The following is a 9,961-nucleotide window of genomic DNA, read 5'->3' as shown; positions in this document are numbered from 1 at the left end:
GAAATCTAATAATGATTAATTTATTACTGAAAGATAATAATTAATTATATTTATTTGAAGTAATAAAAATACTGAACAACAATTGTTAATACTTATAAGTAATTAATTAGATTTCTGTAAAGGAATTAAAAAGAATCATAAGAAGCATATAAGCGATTCTAAATGAACTCCTTGAAACGCTATAACTTATGTTTAAGATATTTAAGATATTTAATAGTAAGTCACGACTCTTGGAATTATATTTGTATTACATATTTCCAGCTACATATCATCGCTCGTAACTTTCCATATAAGACAATGATATCAGTTGGTACACTTATCAAGTAATATAATTACATTTAATTATAATACCTCTCCGGCATGACGTAGCAATTTAGTTACATGAATCATCCCCGCGAGCTTTTCTTGACGCGAAGCTATAACATTATGCAATGTCTTTTTGTATTTAACGTGAGGAAGTAAAAAAATAAGTTCGTGGAAAATGTCATACGTAGTGCCGAGAAAACTTGGTAAAGAATTAACTAATTAGCCGCACGATGCTATTAGTAATTAGTAGATCTTTATATTTATGAAAGATCGGCCGAGCGATGCTGTTAAATCTCGTACGTGTATAGATTTTTTTCAGTTTTTCTGCAGAAATGCTGAATGCTCGCGTCACTCTGATTTCGCGCAAACGTCATTCACGTTGCAACGGGTAATAACAGAGATCATGCGATTGGATGCTACGTAAGATGCATCATCTTTGGTATTTTTCAATGAGAAACATTCTAGAAGCATTGAAGTCGAGAGGAACGTCACCGGAGAAGAATTCCTTCATTCGATTAATCCTATTTATAAAATACCGTTGTCAAATGAATTAACCCTTTCCGAGACCATTCAATTAGCCTTAATTATTCACTCCGAAATTTCCGTAACTAGAATTCGCGGATTCGATGTACTCGACAAAATTTTAAATTAATGTATCTTTGCTTTTAACAAGCTTTAACAGCTTATAACAAATTAATTTTTTAAAATAATCTTAATATTTTATTATATTGATGAATTATTGTTTTCCTCTTTATATTGCTCGTTCATTTGGCCTTTTCCTTTGTTTTTTGTAATTTGACAAATTTAATTAAATTATATTAAAAAATTAATATTTTCTTTCATTTAAGCTTTTCTTTTATTTTTAATATCATAAAACTTCAACAAAATCAAATTTAAAAGTATAATTGAGATTGTTTTGTAATCTTCTTCTGTGTTTGTTAAAAAAATGGAAAAATCTGATCGTGTCTATTTGAGAGAAAAGTGTTGCGTATTTATTTTTGGCATTTTAAGTGACAGATTAGCTAAACCTGAGTTGATCTTTCATAATAAATATTCAGCTAGTTTATCGTCTTATCTCCCGTTCTGCTCGTGGCATAAAACTTGTTCGTTATTGGCTGTCGCTCGATGGTTCGATCCGAAAACTCGTTCTCGCATGTCATTTTCCCTTTCAGTTCTGTGCCCGCGAGCGCTTTTATTATGCTCTTTCCGTAACGCGCGCTCGTCGTCGCAAGTTATCGACCTTAAAACCATAATGAAGATTTATTTCTATTCACCTTATCTTGTGCCTGCCACTAAACGGGCCAGAAATAGCCGACGATTATATATGTTAATACGTAAATCAAGGTGCACTCGATAGTACACCTGTTAACGAGCATATTTAAATTTCTGACGATGAGAAATAAGAATTATTAATACGTCTTTAGCATCGACATTCAAGCTTAATTTATTATCAATAATATGTTTACAAGACTGCAATAACTGTGAATAACAAATAAATATGATCCAGACTTTGATATCTTAATAATATTTCTAGGTAAATTTTTTAATACATCTTTTAGTTAAATAAACTGGGCGTCTATTATATTGTCAGATTTGAAATGAAATCAAAACTAATAATATATAAGCCTAAGTGGGCAAATTAAGAAAATTTTGGAATGAATATCAATTAGGATTAATAATAAAGCTAATAAGCATCTTACTGCATCAAATCATTGCAAAGAACTTATTGTAAAAATTTTTTTTACTTTTACGGATTTGAATCTTTTGACAAGAAAAATTCATTCTATTAGTTTACGCCGTAAAAATTTTTTTCTTTCTTTACCAATGAGATGCGAAACAATAATTATCGTTGTTACATAATTATATAGCGTCACGCCATGCACGTATATAATCGTGTGATAATTTTCCATAGACATTGCTCTTTCGCACTCGCAATTATTGACGCTCGATAATTAATTCATGCCCTTTACACTCCTTCGCGAGACATTTGCAGAGACAGTATCGAGTCGGTTACAAAGGCGAATACCATGAAAATGCAATATGTCAATTAGATAGACGGACAAGCGAATGGAATAATTGCTCTCTCTGGAATTCTTTTCGTTGTCTCGGGCCAAAAGGAAGAAGGGGGAGGGGGCAAGAAAAAGGAAACAGTGGAGAAGTCGCTGTGTCATTATGTACAACACTCTTGCCACGTTTACGGCATGTGGATCGTGCAACTAGTGTCACTACTCTCTAGGTTGATGCAACCTTCGAGTAAGTTTGCGGGAAGCGTGACCGTTCCACTAATCTCTGTCGCCAAAATCTTTCAGTCTTATTTTAACGTCGAAACATGACGTGGACAATAGCTGCCTTCCTTACCGAACAATACCTGCCGAATTCTTGGCAGACATCTGTTAAAGTTACCAGAGTTATTAGAAATTTGTAAAGTGAAAGCATATATCGGGCTCGTAACAGGTATATTTATAAATTTGGGCTTCAAGAATTGTGGCGACTTACAAAGAAGAAAAATTGTTAGAGAAGAACTGAAGAACTGAAAAAATTGAAAACGGATTTAACGACCTTCACAAAACCATTACGAATCTTATTTTTCTAAATCGTTTTCTTTTTTCTTTTTAAACATTATAAATTAGGATTTAATAATCCTGATTTTAACAATATAAATGTAGATTTTAATAATATAAATTAAACTGGAATGTTATATGAATAGTAAAGAAAAGCTTTTGTTAACAAAATGTTAAATGAATTAAGTAAAGAAAGGCTAAATACTAGCCTCGATCGTATTTAACCTTTCTTTATTTATTCAAGCAGATTAAAAAAATGTTTAGTTAAAATTGAAATCTTTTCTTTAGCTATATAAAAACATTAAATAGATGTTCTTTCGTCATTAATGTTATTAATGTTAAATGTACATTTATTAAATCATCGAAACGTTTAATAAATAGTTTAAAAAACATAAATCCAATTTTAAACGTTTATTTTTTTCAGTTTATACTTTTGTTACACGATTTCTAACGTTTATTAAATTTTGACATTTTTGTAATGTGTTGTGCTTGATTTATGTATATATAGTGATCTAGTTTAAATTGTCATTAAAAGTTATTAGACCCTAATTTGACATATTCAAAAAAGAAAACAAAACGACTGAAAAATATAAAATTTATAAAACGCAGCCGTGAAATGAATTTCGAAACTCGCTACATCTGAGAAATTTCTAATTTTTTGAATTAGACGAATTTATATCCACGAGATATTTGTGAGTCACTTTTCCATTTAAACTATCTTACACGCGATGTAATTGTCGGAAAATTATGTCGTTGCGTAATGGAACTTCGTAACAATGTCTTAATTGTAGTGCAATTTTTGTTACAACCATGTACCCGTATCTTTACGGGTTTGTAGCCGGTCTTCAACTGATTTATTTAAGTGTACACATTAATGCGTATATTTTATTTTTATATTCAATTTGTAACTACTGTGATTAGTTCCGCAGATAAATTGAGTCTTCCTCTCAGAAGATAAACTTTCAACGAGGTCAATGAGTAAAAATATCAGCAGAAGAAAAGAAAATAGAGAATGTATGAAATCATACATATTGTGCGCGTGCGATTTTCTCACGGAAAGAACGATTTCAAATATCTAAAAATTTAGTTAGACTTGAAAATAATGTTGTTGGACCATCAAAATAATTATGTAAAACACAAACTAATTATTACACGAGTTCACATAATGTTGAATATACCCAATTTGATTTATTTTTTATTTTATTTTTAATTATTGATCGCCACTGATTTCTTATACTCAATATGTTGATTAACTAATGAAATTAAACAACTTAATTTGAGATATGTATTCAATTTTATTTAAATTTAGTTCGTTATTTGCTAAGTGCACATTTTAATATGAATGTTACTTTGAAACTAATCACGAGTAGATTGATTTACATTTTGATATACATGGAAATTAAAAGTTAAATGTTATTTAACTCAAGGGATTGGGACTCTTTTAATATTTAACAGTGTAGAATATTAAATTTTTGTCAAATGTACAGCATTGCTTAAGATTTATACATAATTATTTTAATGGTTCAATAAAATTATTTTCAAATCTATATCTATTAAATTTTTAGATACTTCACAAAAGAACATTGCAAAAGTGACAAAGAACTAATGTTATCAATTGAAAAATTATGTTTGAAATAGATATTCTAGAATCTAGATGGTTAAATCTTAAGATCCTATGGTTCCTGTACTCGACTTGGGCTTGTTTCGATCATTTTAACTTTGATATAAAATACCTCGAGAATGCATTTTTGTACAGAATAGATTAACAGAATCCATCATTTGGCCATCAAGAATATCTATTTCAAACGTGATCTATCGTCTAACATTTTTTGATATTTTTTATACATGCACGTTTCCTTGTCAGTCAAATTATTCTTTCCGTGTTGACATTTAAATTATACATGAGGCTTGCTGCCTTCATGTAAACGACTGTCGATTTACGACGCGGAAGGAAGTAACGTTCTCGAGGCGCTCTCATCTACCTGTGTACTACTCTCTCGTTACCGTAGCGATACAATTCACTACTCGCGCTCGCGTAATCGCGTTCTCCAGCGCGTTGCAGCGTGTCGGAGGCCCCGCGCTCGTTCCGGGAGTTCCCCGGTCCCCGACCCATGTCGAGAACTTGAGAGTCGCCACGAGTTGATCCCTCTTGTTCCCTCTCTCTTTTCCCCATCGTTGTCCATCTCCACGCCATCGTTTCTCTCTATTTCTCCCCGTGTATGCTAGCGGGGCCTCATAGGGAAAGAAGAAAGAAGAAACAGAGTCAACGGAATCAACAAAGATGCGATGACAGAGAGAGGAGGCAGGATATGTATATGTACGTAAGAAGGAACGACGAGAGGAGAGAAAAGAGAAAAGAAGAGGAGAAAGAAAAAGGCGCGTGTGGTATCGAGACTCCCAACGATGGAGAGTGTGAGAGAGAAAGAGAATGCATCATTTATTATGCGCTCTCTGGAACAAGCCCCCTCAAGTGCTAGACAAAAAAGTACATGCACAACTAGAGCTTACTTTAATAATAAAATATAAAATAAAGTTTATAGCGAATATAAATACACGTGCGAATATAGTATAGTGTATGTACGAGTGTGTATTAGTATAACTCAAGACAGAGGGAGACAGAGATACGCGAAGAGTCGTACACGCGCACAAAGAGATGAGAGGACGAAGGAGGAACGACAATCGGGAATAACACGCGGGGGGTCTCGGGTTCTCTTATGAGAGGACGACGGACGATGACGGAGGGAGAGAGTTGGACCAGCAAGGAAGGGTGCGCGCAGGGAGCGAAGGAGTAGCTGCGGTGGCGGAGGAGGAGGAAGAGGAAGAGGAGGAGGAGGAGGAGGAGGAGGAGGAGGAGAACTCTCTGGACCAAAGCGCGGGAAGCAGCGCGAGGGGGGGTCCGAGAACGACGGTAGAGTGACGATAGAGAGGGGTCCGGGGGGTCGGTGGGGGTCTGGCAAGGAGCGCGGGATCCCATTGGTTCGCGGCCGGGCCATATTATAAGCGGCTGCAGTCCGTGCTAGTTAATGTTAGCTCGAGCCTCCACGCGAGACGACGCATCTCTCTTGTCCGCCGTCGCCGTCCGCCGCCGTTACTACTGCTACTACTACGACTACTACTATACTCACGCACGCCTCTACAGAGCGCCGGAGTATCGCGTACCGCGTGAGAGCCGTTCACCACACGTTCACGTAACACAGACACCGTACGTCTGCAAAGAGGAAGAGAGAAGGAGACATATCAACCGGCTGAAAGATAATACGCACGTTGTTAAAACGACACAGCATCAGAAAGAGATCCGCGATCCTTCCGCAAACGCGCTATATCTATATATATATATATATATATATATATATATATGTATATATATATATATATATACACACACACACCACACACACACACACGCAACTTGATTTCATCCACGAAATCCGAGGAGTCAGTTCCCCCCCTCCCCTTTCTCGCGTTTGTCGGTTCGTTCAGTGTTCGCGTCGTTCAGCTATTGTTCGGGGAACCGCGTGTCAATCGCAGCGGCGAGTGTCAAAAGTGAACGAAAAGGAGAACGGGAATCCCTAATTTGCTAGGTCCAGTGAGGAGGCGAAAAGAGAGAGAGAGGGAAGAGAGTAAGAGATAATAAGACAGAGAAAGGGACCCAGTTTCTTTTGGAACACGCCGGCGAGAAGAGATCCAGAAGCACGAGATAAATCAGGATCAAGAGTGCGAAAGAGCGAATAACGAAGTAAGTCCCGTTGTTTCACTGGTTGAAATCTTCCCGCGGACGAAATTTGAGAAATGTATCTCGATCATATCAGCTACATCAATGTTACAATATTAATGATGTTATATATAGTTTGTAAGTTTTTGACGATGCGTTGGTACAGCAACACGCTGACTACGCTCAACAGAAAAAGTAAGTGTTGTATGATTCTTTAGTACGATTGATCGTGTTTGATAGAATGTTTATTTTGTAACTATCGGGAGTTTTCTTCGCGCTCATCGAATTATACTTTATTATACTTTTAGATGTAGAGGAACAGTCCTGCCTCAATGAAGGAAACTATTAATTGGCTATGTTTGGCAGAAAAAGCAGAAATTAAAATTTTTTAATATGATTGGTTTATACATTTAGATCCATGAGGGACCAGAGGCAAGAACCAATATTGAAGAATTTTATAATGTTACAAAACTGCTTTTTCTGCTCAACGCAGCCATTGATTTATACATTTAAATCCAGTGAAAAATTAACGGTAAAACCAGTCACATTAAAGAAATTTTGCAACAGTGCAAAAGCTGCTTTTTCTGCCGAATGCAACCACTATATATAAATAACTTGAGACACGAAGACGGATACATTAAATTTCACTTGTTCGCTGTTTCATTGGATCGCGTTCATGAATTTCAGAATTAAATTTAATCTCGTATTGACTTTAAAATAATCAAAATAATATTTTATGCGATAAATTACGCCATTTCTGAGGTTTTTAAAGTCTAAAGGCGAATCAAAGTCGTTAGAAAATTCTGATTGAAGAGTCAAAGGTCTATATCTTTTTGATTCTAAAATAACAAATGACATTTTATTGTCATGTTAGATAAACCACGTGGAAATCTCGCCATTTCTAAAGTTTTTGAAGCCTACGAGTCAAAGTCGCGTTAGAAAATCCTAATAGTTGTTGAGGATCTATATTGATTTTTGACATAGTCCTAATAAAAAAAATAATCCTTGATGTCAACGTGGATTTCTAGAAGATACGGGAGAAAAAGGAAGAGAATAACGACGAGAGATTTGACATGTTCGCGTTTTCCCACTTGCTCGACCCGACAAGTAGAAGCAAACAGGTGGTCGAATAGACGACAACCGGCAGCTCGTGTTGACACGCTGTTTTTTCACAATTTAATCTTTTTATTTCTTTTTACATCTTTAATGAATATATTTAAATTAAGAAACCAGTTTTCATTCAAGTATGTAATTAAAAATTAATTTTTTTTTATCTTACAATTAAATTCGACAAATTTATTTTGATAAAGTATTCTTGCATTCTGTATTGCGATTAAATTACTTAATTAAAAATTAGATACACAGAAAGAACGATTTTGCTGAAGTATTTAAAAATTTAGCTAAATATAAATATCAAAATAATTTTGTTGGATCATCAAAATAATTATGTAGAATGCTAAAATGGTTATCAGAATATAAAAACTCTGCAATATTTCTCATCATGCTCAAGTATTCTATATAATTATTTTTACATTAATAAAATAATTATTTTGATGGCTTAATAACATTATTTTCAGATCCACTATATCTAGCTTTTTTAAATTTTTAGATGCTTCAGCAATACTATTCTTTCCGTGTATAGTAAAAAAAATTAAATCTTTCGTTCCACACAATTGTCTCGTAACGTTCTGGTAGAGGAAAAATTACCCCCATTATTACGATACGCGCATTGCTTTCACTTAAAATAGCGAGCGGGTAATTTGAAGTGTTAAAGAGCGTGGTTAACCCCTCATGCACTTGACCTTTGCGCACTTGTGCGGTGCTGGAGAATAATTCAAGGGTAGTGAACAGCATCTGACGTTTATTCCCGTCTGGTATAATCTCAACCTAAGACACGGTTCGTAATCAAATCCATACTTTGCATTTCGATTAGGACATCGTTGCCATATTAAAATTTCCCTTTCACGCTCAGCCGTTTCCACATTTTTCCATAAACTTAAAAACGACAAGCGGCGTGCGCAATTGAAGAATAAATAACGTGCGGTTTCTGATAATAAGTTTCTATACACGAAGGCCAGACATAATCAATTCCGTCGGAGTTACCTCTGAATGGTCAATATTTATATTGGGACGCAAACAAAGTTTCTTTCCTTTGCCGCAGTAAAAAGGAAAGGAAGAAAAAGACGAAAGCAACGCACAGTGCGTTAGGTGACCGGCCATGGACCGCGACTAAACATGCACGCACGCACGCACGCACGCACGCACGCACGCACGCACGCACGCACGCACGCACGCACGCACGCACGCATAGCGGCCTCCTCGCTCGTTTTCAGTCACACCCGTTCTCCTTGTCCTTCTATCGCGGCCCACGCGGTATTTCTTACCACTGGGACGAGACGCGCTTTTTTTCTGCATCCGCGGTGGATCGATCGTTGTGGAGTTTCGCGGAGGCCCCGCGATCAAAATCGAGACCGACCGCCGAGTTGTCCACCCACACACGCGACCCAAGAGAGAGTATCTCTCTCATTATATCGCTACGAAGAAGAAGAAAAGAAAATAAAAAGGCTCGGGATGTGCAAATATCGTGAGAAATTTTTTTAAATCGCCTTAAACTCCGTTGCATCACGATTCTTGCGTTGAATATATTGTTAAAAAAATATATAAAATGAATTACATGAATAATATATGTAAAAATTACACAACTTATAGTAGAAATTAATATATAAAATTGCGTTTTTACAAAGCTTAATACTTTCATCTTTAATTGTGTAAATATATCTTTATGGTAGAAGAAAAATTACAGTAACAATAGTATATTTTATAGTTTCTGTATAAATTTTAGTTTAGGGAAATAATTAGGAATCGAACTTAATTATCATCTCTCACGGTTTCACCGAAAGAATGGAATTATTAAAGTAAAATTTATTAGATACAAATCTACAAATAACATTATTATAGATTGTACAAACTGGTTGCTAGAATATCAAAATTTTTTTGTAGTATTGTGCATTATGTTTGAATGTCTTGCATAATTATTTTAATAAGTTATGAAATTTTTAGATACTTCTAATTTTAATAAAATCGTTTCTTTCCGTATTGTATGAAAATCGCTAAATAATGCGCAAATAAAAATACATGCGCAAGGTAAATGCAGCTTCAGCAGCTTGATAAAGAGAGGGAAGCAGAGAGCATTCGAAAAGAAGTTGAGGAAGAAGATCAGGCGAGGCGGTGAAAGGGAAGGGTGTGTTACGGAGTCTATCTTTAGAGTTCATTCAGAGAATCTTTTGCTCTCGTACAGCCGGGCGAGGGCCAAACGTCAGCCGATTCACGCCTCATATTCCACACACAACACTCACTCACACATACACACGTTCACTCGCGT

General features: G+C 35.5%; 1 protein-coding gene across 1 annotated transcript in view; it reads left to right on the top strand.

The window, feature by feature from the left end:
- The first annotated feature begins 6,326 nt into the window (after window positions 1-6,326).
- Window positions 6,327-9,961, top strand: part of LOC108688893 (ion transport peptide-like) — a 30,044-nt gene continuing 26,409 nt past the window's right edge. The window contains exon 1 of the mRNA XM_018195430.1: window positions 6,327-6,603. The gene's annotated coding sequence lies outside the window, so the exon portion shown is untranslated. The remainder of the gene's footprint in view (window positions 6,604-9,961) is intronic.

Source organism: Atta colombica, unplaced genomic scaffold (genome assembly GCF_001594045.1).
Source record: "Atta colombica isolate Treedump-2 unplaced genomic scaffold, Acol1.0 scaffold248, whole genome shotgun sequence".
Lineage (NCBI taxonomy): Eukaryota > Metazoa > Arthropoda > Insecta > Hymenoptera > Formicidae > Atta > Atta colombica.
This window is presented reverse-complemented; position numbering and strand designations above follow the sequence as displayed.